This window comes from Cygnus olor, chromosome 2 (genome assembly GCF_009769625.2).
Source record: "Cygnus olor isolate bCygOlo1 chromosome 2, bCygOlo1.pri.v2, whole genome shotgun sequence".
In the NCBI taxonomy this organism is placed as follows: Eukaryota; Metazoa; Chordata; class Aves; order Anseriformes; family Anatidae; genus Cygnus; species Cygnus olor.
Window position 1 is genome coordinate 136,593,764 of NC_049170.1, and position 11,704 is coordinate 136,605,467.

The 11,704-nt window shown below is 43.7% G+C and overlaps 1 long non-coding RNA gene across 1 annotated transcript; it reads right to left on the reverse strand.

Annotated features, from left to right (window-relative positions):
- Nucleotides 1-1,805: 1,805 nt before the first annotated feature.
- LOC121064685 lies at nt 1,806-10,433 on the reverse strand. Its single transcript, XR_005816624.1, has 5 exons — nt 7,344-10,433; nt 5,842-7,216; nt 4,998-5,145; nt 4,496-4,621; nt 1,806-3,747 (listed from the first exon to the last, which is right to left on the reverse strand). It is a non-coding gene; the product is annotated as an uncharacterized LOC121064685 (long non-coding RNA).
- Nucleotides 10,434-11,704: the final 1,271 nt, after the last annotated feature.

Here is an 11,704-nt window from a genome sequence, read left to right on the forward strand (position 1 = left end):
ACGGCAGGAGACCTGTCGTTCCAGGTTTAGTTGCTAACCTGCTGTGCTGCTTTGGGCAGGCTACGTAACTGCCCGAGTTCCTCATACGTAGGATGTGGTCAGGTAGTCAGGCGTGCCACAGCGGTGATGCAAGAGACTTGTTTGCTCTTAACCCTTTTTATTGTAGGCTGTCTAAGAACTTTTCCAAGAACTGCAGGAGATAAGGTGAAGTCAAGCTGCTCCTGGATTATTCTTCCGGGTGATGGTTCGGCTGGCGTGAGGGCTGAATCCTAGAGGGAGTTACACGTAGGATTCAGTTCTTGCACATACACACCGAAATGGCACTTCCTGGCTGGGAGTGACAGCGTGACAGAATGTGACAACTTGACAGTGGTGTCGCCCTCAGTGCCCAAGCACCCGGGATTCCCGAGGCTCAACCCAAACAGCTGATGTGCTGAAATCCACTGGCCTCATCTGTGCCACTACTTCAAAATACACGTTACCTCATGTGTTTTAAAGATGCGTCGTTCACTCCAACGTGGAGAAAGGGCCCAAGTATCAGAAATGTTTTTTTAATAAAAGCAATCCTGGCAGAAGCAGGGCCTTAGAGTGTCTTCCAGGGTTTTTGGAAAAACATCATGACTGTGGTTGTGACAGAGAGAGGAATGTGTTGTGAGAAAACAGACAGTTCAAGAGAAGAGCTAAGTAAAAGACACTTTAATTGAAAGAACTCTTTTCCTGTGTGTCTGAATTTTTCTAAATATTATCATTGAAATGTCAGTGCTTGAATAATTAAAGTGGTGTAATGAGATGTAATTGCCAGAGCTGCAAGGACAGTAAACATAACTGCGCTATTATCAGGACAAGCTGAGCTTCCAATGGTGCAACAGGTCAAACAGCCATAATCACACCACTGTACCTGGAACAGGGTAAGTGAAGGGCCACGTGCAGGCTGAACATGAACACACTGTACCTCTGCAACTATAATTAGAGCAAGGCTGAAGGTTTATAGATCGTAGGCACAAAGCAGTGTGAGAAAGCTTAAAAAAAAATGGTAGATGGAAGAAATATGAGTTTAATATTCAAACTGAATCCAATCATTAATGAACAGCATATCTGGGATTGTTAGTGAAAAAAATAAGATGCTATTACGGAATAAAAAATGCAAGGCTTTAAGTTTGGTCAGGAACACTCAACTGCAAAAACACAGATTGAGGAGCAAATGGGTAGGGAGCAGCGCTACAGAAATGTTCTGGAGGTTGCATACTGTTTCAGAAAAACCCCAAACTTCATACTGAGACAAGGCTATAACATAGAGGCTATAAAGTACTTGAAGTGATTCTTCCAGTTTTCTCATATTGGCAAAACTTATCTGGAGCTTCGAGAGTCTGGCTTGGGGCACCAAGCTCAGGAGAGATAAAACAGCAATCAGGCTACAGGGGAGAGCGATGAGTATGATCGGAGTTCTAGAAAAACACGACTTACCAGAGAAGACTGGAGAAATGAGGGTGCCTGCTTTAGTGAATAGAAACCTGATAGAGATAGGAGTCTTCAAAAACAAAGATATTAGAGGTTAATAAGACATACTTTGGTTAGCCATTAGGAAAAAAAAAAAAAACTATAAAATAAGGATAGTGATGCCTTAAACTAGATTGCCTGGGGATTGTAAATCTTTTTAAGAACAGAGAAAATTTGGTCTGTAATGACAGAGATAAAATTAATCCATCTCTAGTGAGTGGGATGGTAGAGATGGCTTCTGGAGATCCCTTTTCATCTGTATTTTCAATGATCATTCAAAAGACAAGTGGTTTTTTTGTTGTTGTTTTTGTTATTGTTGTTTTTTTTGTTGTTTATTTGTTTGGTTGTTTGGTTGTTTTTTTTTTCAGACTTGCTTGTTTGTCCATGCTATTCACTTGCTTCTTTACTTTGGAAATGGAAATCAGATTGTTCAGTCCCAGTCAGCACCGATTTCAGGTTTTTCTTGTACTCCGTAGCAACACAGCGTGACTGTGTTTAAATTGCAAAGTTGTCAAGACAAAGTTAAAAACTGTTTTAGTTAAAATAATAAATTTGAAGCCGCACTCATACCGGTCAAAATACATATCATTGGCTTTACATCAAAAGAGTTCATTAAAACAAGTCCTAAGTCGTGTGTCTCGGGTAATTCGTGTGGTCCCTTCAACACTTCAGAGAGACTTACGTTTGATGAAACCTGCCGTTTTAGTGGGACAAGCAAAGCAGAGTCAAGAATAAAAGCGTTCGTATCCAGTCTACAAAGCCCTGTTCCAGCTCTGCCTTGCTGGGAAAATAGGAGACTTGTTGCCATTTTCTGTCAACAGCACGGAGCTGCTTAGAGCCCATCTGAAACAAAGGATGTTGCGGGGGGATTTAAAGCTTGCTCGTGGAGATCTGGGCAGTCAGACCCTTAGGTAAGACAAACCCTGGCCAAGCTCAGCAGTTCAGGCCTCATCCTGCATCCTTTGGTATTGGTATCCATGCCTTTGGTATTTTCCTTCACCCGGTGTCCCTATGGCAGCAGAATCAAAGCCTTGAACAACTAATCCTGTTGCCTACATCCTGGGAGGGTTAGAGACCATCTGAATATGTTTCTGTCTCCGTGTAATTTTGCTTATTACTGAGAGCATTTTAGCTCATCTTCAAATTATTTCAGCTCCAGTGCAGTGATCCTTGTTGCAACATGCTAAGGCTCTTGGCTCCAGAGCAAATGTCTTATAAAAAGGATAAAGTGCTTCTACCTATTATGATTAATATTATTTTTCTAAGTATGGAGGGCACTTTGGCTCCCTTTGCCCCAGGTTGCTACAGCAACACACATCTGTAAGCAGTCATTCTTTTAATTGTGTCAATTAGGCTTATATAAGAGTACTTCAGCGATCTTCATGTTGTGGAAAGCAGAGTCTGAGGTCTGGCTGGAGATGAACCTCGTGCTCCAAACACTAACGAAATTATTTTAAACTTCCTTCTGCTGTAATTGCCATGCTGTGCATGCGTTAGTCATGGCTAGCAGGCAGCACCAGTGTTGTCTCACAGAGCCGTGCAGGTTTGCTAACTTCCCAGATGGAAGGAAGCACAAGAGATGGCTTCTTAAATGCATCCCTGCAACAGAAGAAACAAAAAGCGATCTTGTATTTCATTTGCAATACGTTGTTTTACAATCAAGAACAACTGAATTAGAGCACAAACCTGGCAACAACGCCAGATTAATGACTAATAATTTGCAGCTAAGTGGTGCCGAATTAATGACTAATATTTTACAGCTATACACTGCTTTTCAAATAAAACCAAGCCATGAAATACATACAGATGTTCACGTTAACAGCGGTGAAACTGCAGCAAACTTCTGACTGACACCTTTGACCGGAGCAATTCAGAAGCTGCAAGGCTGTATGGAAACTTTCCAGGCAACAGCAGCGCCTTTCTCATGTGAGAAAACTGTGCTGCCCTCCACACAATAAAATTAAATGAAGAAGTTTGTACTAACTAGCTGCTTATTTTATTAGCTCTACCCTCCCAAGGGCATTTCTGCAGCCCAGATCATTATGTGTGAATAACAACCACTTTCTGAAAACTTGTTCTAATTCAGAGGGTTGTCATTAAAATATTAGAACAAGACACTGACTTGCTGTTACATGACATTACACCACCACACTTGCCACATTTTGCTGATGATTTGACTCATGGTAGGCGTTTGCTAGAGACCGGCCAGTGAAATGCCATCCAATTGCTGTAATTGCTGTCTGAAACCTCCTGAAACAAAGAAAATGGTAACTTTATAGTGAGACAACTATGTTAATTACTGCCTGTGATGGTCATATAATAATGTAACTGTCCAAACATAACAGTATGATCATCCAAATGCCTAACTCCATCCAGCCAAAAGAAACAGGAAAGTTTCAAAAATCAATATGCCAGCTCTTCACAGATTGTCATCCTCTGTCGCAGAGGAAATGCAGGTAAGGCTGGAATATTACTTCTGGGGTAGAGTGGGTGTCTCCTCATAAAATGTTTTCAGATTACAGGAAAGTACAAAAATGGTATAAAAGTTTCTCCTCACTTTATGTAACACAGTTACAGGGGGGACAGCACAAAGTAATTCACAGTTGTGTATGAGTTCCCTGAATGGATGGATCTCAAATAGTTTTTGTGTTAAAAGTTTACAATGCCCTGTACAGGATAAAAGACAAGAAAATGACCCCCTACGCTTACATACACCAAAATGCAAATAGCAGCCACCTTTAATGACTCGCTGACTTCAGGACAGAGCAGAGTAACTTACTGTAGCTCTGCACCAGGCTGCCCACCACTGAAGCCTTTGGTTGGGAGCTAGGCTGTGTGGCTGAAAGCTCAGTTCGAGAAGTCGAGAAGTGGAAAACACTGCAGTGCACGGCTTCCTTTTGTTAAAGAGGGGGTGGGGAAGAGGCAACGTGGGGGAAGGAGGCGACCAGAGAAGTTCCCTAGTTTAGCGTTTCCAGTTTGAGCCTTGACCTCCACTGACCTGCCTCCCAGGACTGAAGCTTTGCCACACTGATGGAGAAAGGATTACTTCCCCATGGTTTTTAGTCGTCAATCTTACAACCTAAAGCTCCTTTCTCCTTTAAGGTTCTCAATAATTCTTCTGTTTCTGCAACCAGAGAATGACCATAAATCACCCTTCTCCATCAGCACTTTTTCCCCTCCTGTGCTCTCTGAGGGTGTTTTGTCATTGATCTTGTCTGCCCTGCAACTCTTCTCAGTGTTTTAGCTGCATTTAATTAGCACGACCATTTACAATGCTCAGAATTGAACTCTGGGCTGTTGGTGGATTTGAACACAGTTGCTTTTTAAATGGTGTTTGAGAAATGCTTTTGGATCCAGACCACCATAAAAAAAGGGAGAAGTGAAAAGCAGGGCTAAAAGCTAGGTGAAAAGCTAGGAATCTCGTTTCTCCAGCAGCGCTGTAACCAGTTATTATGGTTGGCTGTTGAGGGGCACTTCTGGGGGAGAATGTTTCTACCTACCTCTGCAGATGTCAGCACTTAAATCCCCTGAAGTCCTCCCTCCAGTTTCTGCCCAGACGTGTCCCCTCTCCTTGGCCCCCTAGATGAGACAAATCACTTTGGTCAAGCAGAGCTGGGAGGGATTATGTCTGAGGAGTGAGAACAGCACCTGTAAAACAGCGGGATGCTAACTGCTCAAGTGTCCCTACCTGTGACGGCTCTGCTTCACAGCTTCCTCACATGCTCAGGGCCAGGAGAGGGGGAAAAAAGCCAAGCTTAAACATAAATTCTGCATTATTCCCTGGCTATGTGGATATTTTACTATCTGTCCACTTCCCTGAAGCCCTTCGTAAACTACTTCAGTTGCGTACACAACCAAAATGGCAGCGTCCTTGCATCTCCTGCAGGTTTGTTCTGTGCTTTACATCTCTCCTGCAGGGTACTCTGTGGACTCTGAGGAACCAGGCTAAGCTGCAGAGAGGGGCATGGTTGCCTAAAGTAAAGTTTGGGCAGAAAGCAGTTTGACTGAATTGCCAGGCCCTGCTCGATGATCTGAGGGGCTCTACGTGCCCAGGATTTTGTCAGGAACAATATGTAGCCACCCAGGACTTAAAGACTATGGGATCAAGGAGCTGGCTGAAGCCACGTGGTGTAGCTTCGGCTACAAGTGCCATGGCTTGGGGTAGAAACACTTTTCAAAGGGGAAGGCATGGGAGAAGACCTGAGGTGTCTTAGCTGCTGCCAGGAAGCCCAGTCAGCAGGGTAAGTCTTTCATTATTCACATATATATATATAAACATATAAACACAAGCTTACTTGACATCAGGCTTTTTAGGCTTTTGTTTGAAGTGCTGTGTTTGCTCACCTCTGTGGAGATTTCTGAGGCTCTTGGAGCTTCTGTTTCCCTGCTCGGCCCACAGAAGGGCCCTTGACCTCAGACTGTGCGGTGTAAAACACTTGCGGTAGGCAGAGAAGTGTGGATGTCAGAGACACCCAGGCAGGCACTATCTCTTCAAAAAGAAACGAGCAGGGTTTGGGGCACTCTTGCTAAGCTGCTGGCTGCCTGGCCTGAATAATGCATGGGACAGCATGGTACTTGTCGTCAGGGGCTTTGGTGGAGGAAGGAGAGAGAAGAGGCTAGTTTCATGGCATAAGCAGCCGCTGGGAGGCAGAGACCAAAAGTTAAGAAGGAACGAATGCACGTCTGTGACCTGTAACTTCAGACATGTTGCTGCTAGCTGTTTGTTACATGTGACTTTCCCAAAGCATTGTCTCATCCCCAGAGACGGGCACACCAGCACCCTACGAATGCCCGCTCTGAATGGAAAGTTTTCCCCGAGCCCTTTTACAAGCTCTACAGGAGCCTTGCAGGCGGCAAGGGTGCTCGGCGTGTTGTATCACTGCCAGCAAATCTGCAGTGTTTCGCTCAGCTGCCTGGCAGCACGCTCAGCCCTGCAAGAGTTTGGAGCCTGGTTAAAGTTCCTGGACAGGTCAGGGGTTGACCATAATGAAGTGGGATCCCCTCAGGCCACTGGTTTTCTAAACAGCAGAAGAAGGAGGTTCCTGGCTTGCGTCTCGTGGAAGGGATCCAAGTGCTGAAAGACGCCACCATCACGGCCTCTGCCAGAGTAACCAGGTTATTGATTACCCTCAGGGACTGACTGGGGGGTCAAGGTGTGGCACCCTTCCTTTCTTGTTGATATACACCCTACGTGGCAGGCAGCAATAGGAACAAATGCCCCGTTGGTGTCTTTTGTTTCGGCTAAATGCCACTGGATGAACTCCCTTGTAACTCAAGGCCTAGGACAGGGTGCTCACGATGCCAAGTTCTACCCTCTACCTTGCTCTAACACACAGAGGCAGCAAGCACCAGCATGCCTGTGCAGGGAGCACGAGGCAGAGGGTGAATGGCAGAGCAGGGAGTGGTCCATGCCCAGGAACACCAAGATCTGCTGCTCTCATCCCCTCTGTCTCAGGTAGCAAAGTGGAAACAGGCCTGGGGATGTTTCCCTGGTGGGACGGGTCTCATACCACCCTGTCTTCCTGCTGACTTAGTTAAATATAGCTGCTAACAGCTGTTGAAATGACTTGGTCCAGGAACCATGAGGCGTCAGCCGCCCTCAGATGTGACCATCACAGGCAGCACACACGTTGCCACAGGAACTTAGTGACAGGACTTCAGAATCCAACCTACCGGCCTTGCGCCCTGGTTATTCAATAGTGCTCCCTCTTGCAAGTTCCTAGAAAAAAAAAAAAAAAACAACACAGGAAAACATAGAGATCTCAGTGGAACATGATAAGCTCCTGGAACATGCTGTTCTCCCCTACTGTTGCTTCTTTGCTGAAATTGCCTTAGCACACTCTCACCTTGCCACATCTGCTATGTCACTTCTTCCCAGACTTCCCAGGGACAAGTCCTAGCGATGCAGTTTCCCATTATTCACCTTCCCTCCCTCCAGGTGCTGGTCTGGTTTGCAGGGGTCCAAGCAAAAAGATATAAACAAGAGCAGCGTTGACAACAAATGCATCTGCCTCCAACACAGCAGACACAACATTTAGCTCTATCTTGGCCCTGGCAAAAACACATTTGCTTTGTAGATTCCATTGAAATCCTCATTATATTTGCCACTGACTTCATCTGCGTGCCAAAGACCAGTTTGCACACCCCCAGCTTCCTCTCCCTCTCATCTCCCTCCCAACAGCTTCACAAGAATTGCAAACAAGAAAAGGCTGGCAACTTGCTGAAAGAACACAAAGACCTTGTCCTTGCTAGCCAGAGCAACAGCACTGGTACCTGTCCGTCAAGAACCTGTGGCTTTTCAGTTTGCATGTTTCTTGCTAACAGTGTTTATCCAGGTAGCACAGATGGGGCGTATCATTTGGCAAGCCTGCCTGTAAGCTTTTTACAACAAAGATGATAACAGGTGCAAGATAAGGGATACGTACAAAACCAGAGTTCATTACAAATACATTTGCATCCAAAGCAGCAGCAGCAGGACTTGGCTCTACTTTATCTTAAAAGCATACACTTTGTGAATTCCATTCAAATACTCACGTTATTTGCATCTGATATCACCCCAGGCAACAACATGGAACCAAACTGTGTTTGTGTGGGCCTGCGCTGCTGCGCAAGGGCAGACAGATAAGTCATCTCTTCTCACGACAGTACTGAGCTTTTAGGGTGGCTCTTGAAAAGCTAGAGCCAAAACTCCGAAGAGAGTGCATTGTCCCCACAGAGATTTACAAAGGAGTACATTAGGTAACTAGCAATGCCTTCTCAATTCTTAAAATCTTATTCTGATGTCAAAGTGGAAGCTGGGCAGTTATGTGCTAAGCTCTTGAAAATTTGGCACCGAGTTCTGCTTCTGCCTGTTTGTGTGTTCAGAGAACACAGTGCAGCTGTGGAGAGGCTCTTGGTCAGAGAGGATCAGTAACCTACAACCAGTAGAGAGACTGAGGTTAATTAGGGTGATCTGAGTGCTGAAGCTATGTCCTTATTCTGAATTTCTCTCTGCATAAGTCCTGTTTTACTCCACTGGCTAAAAAGAGATAAGAGACTATCCTTACAAAAGATAGGTATCAAAAGGTATCATGCAACAAAAGTTGCATAACCCGAATACCCACTGTTTCACACACAAGTTTGCAGTCTGAATCAGAAATAACTTAAAGTTGGCAATATCCAGCCTTTGCCTGACAGCATATGTAAAGTGCGTTGACAGATCTACCCGGGGAGTAAAACTGAACCTCACTAAAACTGCAGAAGGCTTGAAAATGTCAGACGAGCAGCAATTCCTGTGAGTGCAGTGGACGGCACCCATGGCTGGTGAAGTTGCTGGTGGGTATGAAAAAAAGAGCCATTTGCTTTCCCTCTGTAGGACAATCAGTTCAGTCCTGCAGCACATGGCCAGGGAAGCACATAGTGGTCCTCACACTTCATAATTCCTTTGTTGTCCATTGTATAGCATCTTTTACAGTCTTCATTTGTGCTTGAAACTGGGCAGTGAAAGAGCAAATGGTAACAAGAAATAAATGAAAGTTTACGAGCACATTTATCTGAAGTCAAAACCACAAAAAATAAACATACAGCAGCAACAAAGATGAAAACTGCAACATCCTTTTGGAACTTTCTGTCTACTTTGCAATTAAGGACTTAGAGGTTTAAACCATGTAAAAAGGCAAAACTGTGTTTTAAAATGTCCCACTGCGTGTTACCACGTGTGTGAACGCATTATTCTGTGGCCAGGAGTGGAACGACTGCAGTTAGTCATGTTTTGTTAGTCATGTTTTGTTAGTGTACTCCTTTAAACAAAGATTTTTGGTTGAATATTTTTAGTAGTCCAGGTAAAAATAACTGCATGTGCCTGTTCATTGTGGCATGCAACTGGACAGCAAACACTATTGCTACTCCACAAAGATTTTTCCTTAACTCTCATGTTGGAACGAATCCAGGAGTATTCAGAAGAGGAAAATGAGAGAAAGAAAATATATCCTTGCTCATGCAAGTGCAGAGGATATACCTGTCAGATCCCTGATCTTATTTCTTCTCTCATCATTACAGCTTAGGGATGCTGGTGTTGGTATCTCATTTTCCAGTGAATACCTGAGCCTCCAGCCTGCTGGTTATGCTGAGGTGGGTCTCTTTCTCTCCTGTTCTCTTCTGTATGATCACTTTTTGGGTACAAGCACCTGCATATACGTAGCCCTCCTGTATTTCAGACTCTGTTTGGCTATCATAGGATAGCTGAGGGTCTCTCTTTCTCATTTATATGGTGACAAATAATATCTGGATGTTTTCAACAAGGGTTGGATATAACTGATCAGTATTTTCTGACCCAGAACTTTTTTTTTTTCCTCCAGAAACTCTATAATACAGCAACAACTGACTGATTTCTACCTAAAGCAGTCATTGCTGTCACTAGCATTTCTGCCCAAGGATTTCAGAGTTTTATCTGAGGAATCTGCTGGACAAAATAATAAGTACACATCAGAGAGAGCATTATCTTTCAGCTTCTAAGAGGAGTATTGAAAAAGGCCATGAAATGAGCTCTTTAACACAATTTTATAATTAAAAAATCACAGAAGTCCCTTATTAAGCTTAAAATTTCATATACAGTGTTAAAAGTAACTCCATAAAACATTAACTCTAATCATTATTTTCACTACACTGGCAAAACAAAAGTCTAACTGGCTAGAACCAAAACAGACTTGAAGAAGCTTTTCAATAACTATACATGATACGTGAAATATTTGTTTAAAGAAAAAAAAGTGTAATTTAATGAGAACAGTAAAGGTACAGAATGGCAAGAAACAAATTCAGTGAACTGAGAAAGAGGTCAGGATTATTGTTTTTTATAAGATACCTGGTTAATTCTTTTCTTACTAAGGGTTTAAATCAGATTAACACAATTTTGGTTCATTCAGAGATTAACAAAAGTTAATATTTTATAAGATTTATTTATAATACCCTTGAGGTTTAGAGTATGTTTATGTAACCCTTCTGCCAGGAATTGGCAGCAGCTGAAAGAGCTGGATTCATTTATCTAGGGGTTCTCTCTGAAAACTTAAACAACAGCAGTTTCAGCCTCCACCCAGAAATCTACCAAAGCTAAATGACCTCCTTTGGGTGCCCTGACAAACAATAAATCCTGCTCAAGGCATAGCAAGGGTTTAAAACAAGGTCCAGAGTTTCAAGACAAAGAGAACTTCAGAGACGAGGGAAAGAACTGAGGAAAAGGGACGAAGAAAGACTCAGGATAAACCCACAACAGCCACTAATCGATAAACCAAATAATGCTGGAATGATGTTCCCAGCCTTCCTCTCCTCCTCTTCCCTTTGTTGTCTTGTCATGACACAAAATAAAGGCTTACTCTCATTTCCAGACAGATGTCTTGTAACTTGAATGTCACTGCCCACTCAAAACCTCCCCCATATTTACTGTGTGGCTTCAATAATTTTCAGTTAAGCAAATGAACATGTATATTAGTGCACCAGATCAGGGAGATCCTACTCACTTTCCAGCTCATAGTCTCCTGATCGTGCCAATTCCCTGTGCTGGCATGTATTCTCACCTGACCACGTAGTGAACTGATTCAGAGCACCAAACTGGTAGAAAATTTCCTCAAGAAAACAAAGAGAGAGCAGTGAATTTTCTGCTGTTTTAATCCCCTGATTCAGCTCCATGTAGTATTAAATGAAGGAAAAGCTGGCACTTGGGAGGAGGATGGCAAGGCTGGGGATGGAAAACTGGCCTGTTGCTACTTCTACTAATAACTACCCACAGTTTGGGCTGGCATGGTTTTAAGATGAAACAGCTCTTAAGCTTGTTGGTACTTTTGTTAATTTGTTAGTTTATCCTCAGATAGGCCAAACTTTGAGGGGACACGACTGCTCTGCCTGTGACTACAAGACCAAAACGACCGTGTTGTGATGTGAGTTAGCTCTGCAGAGGGACCATATCCAGCACAAGGTCCCAGCAGTGTCCCACAGCCTGCACCTGGAAGCTTTTAAGGTGTCTTTTAGCGATGGCAGCTCTAACCTAGTGTGTCAGGTCTCCCTTGTCCCCGTGTTCATGTGCCACCGCTGTGTTGTGGTGTGCTGGCTCTCTTGCCCGAACATGTTCTGTGTACGAATATTGCTGTGCCCAGCCTGTCAGAGCTTGGGACTGCTCCAGTGGGATATTTTTATCATTCAGATTCCTCAGATTTGTGGGGTTTAAACACGTGAGTGC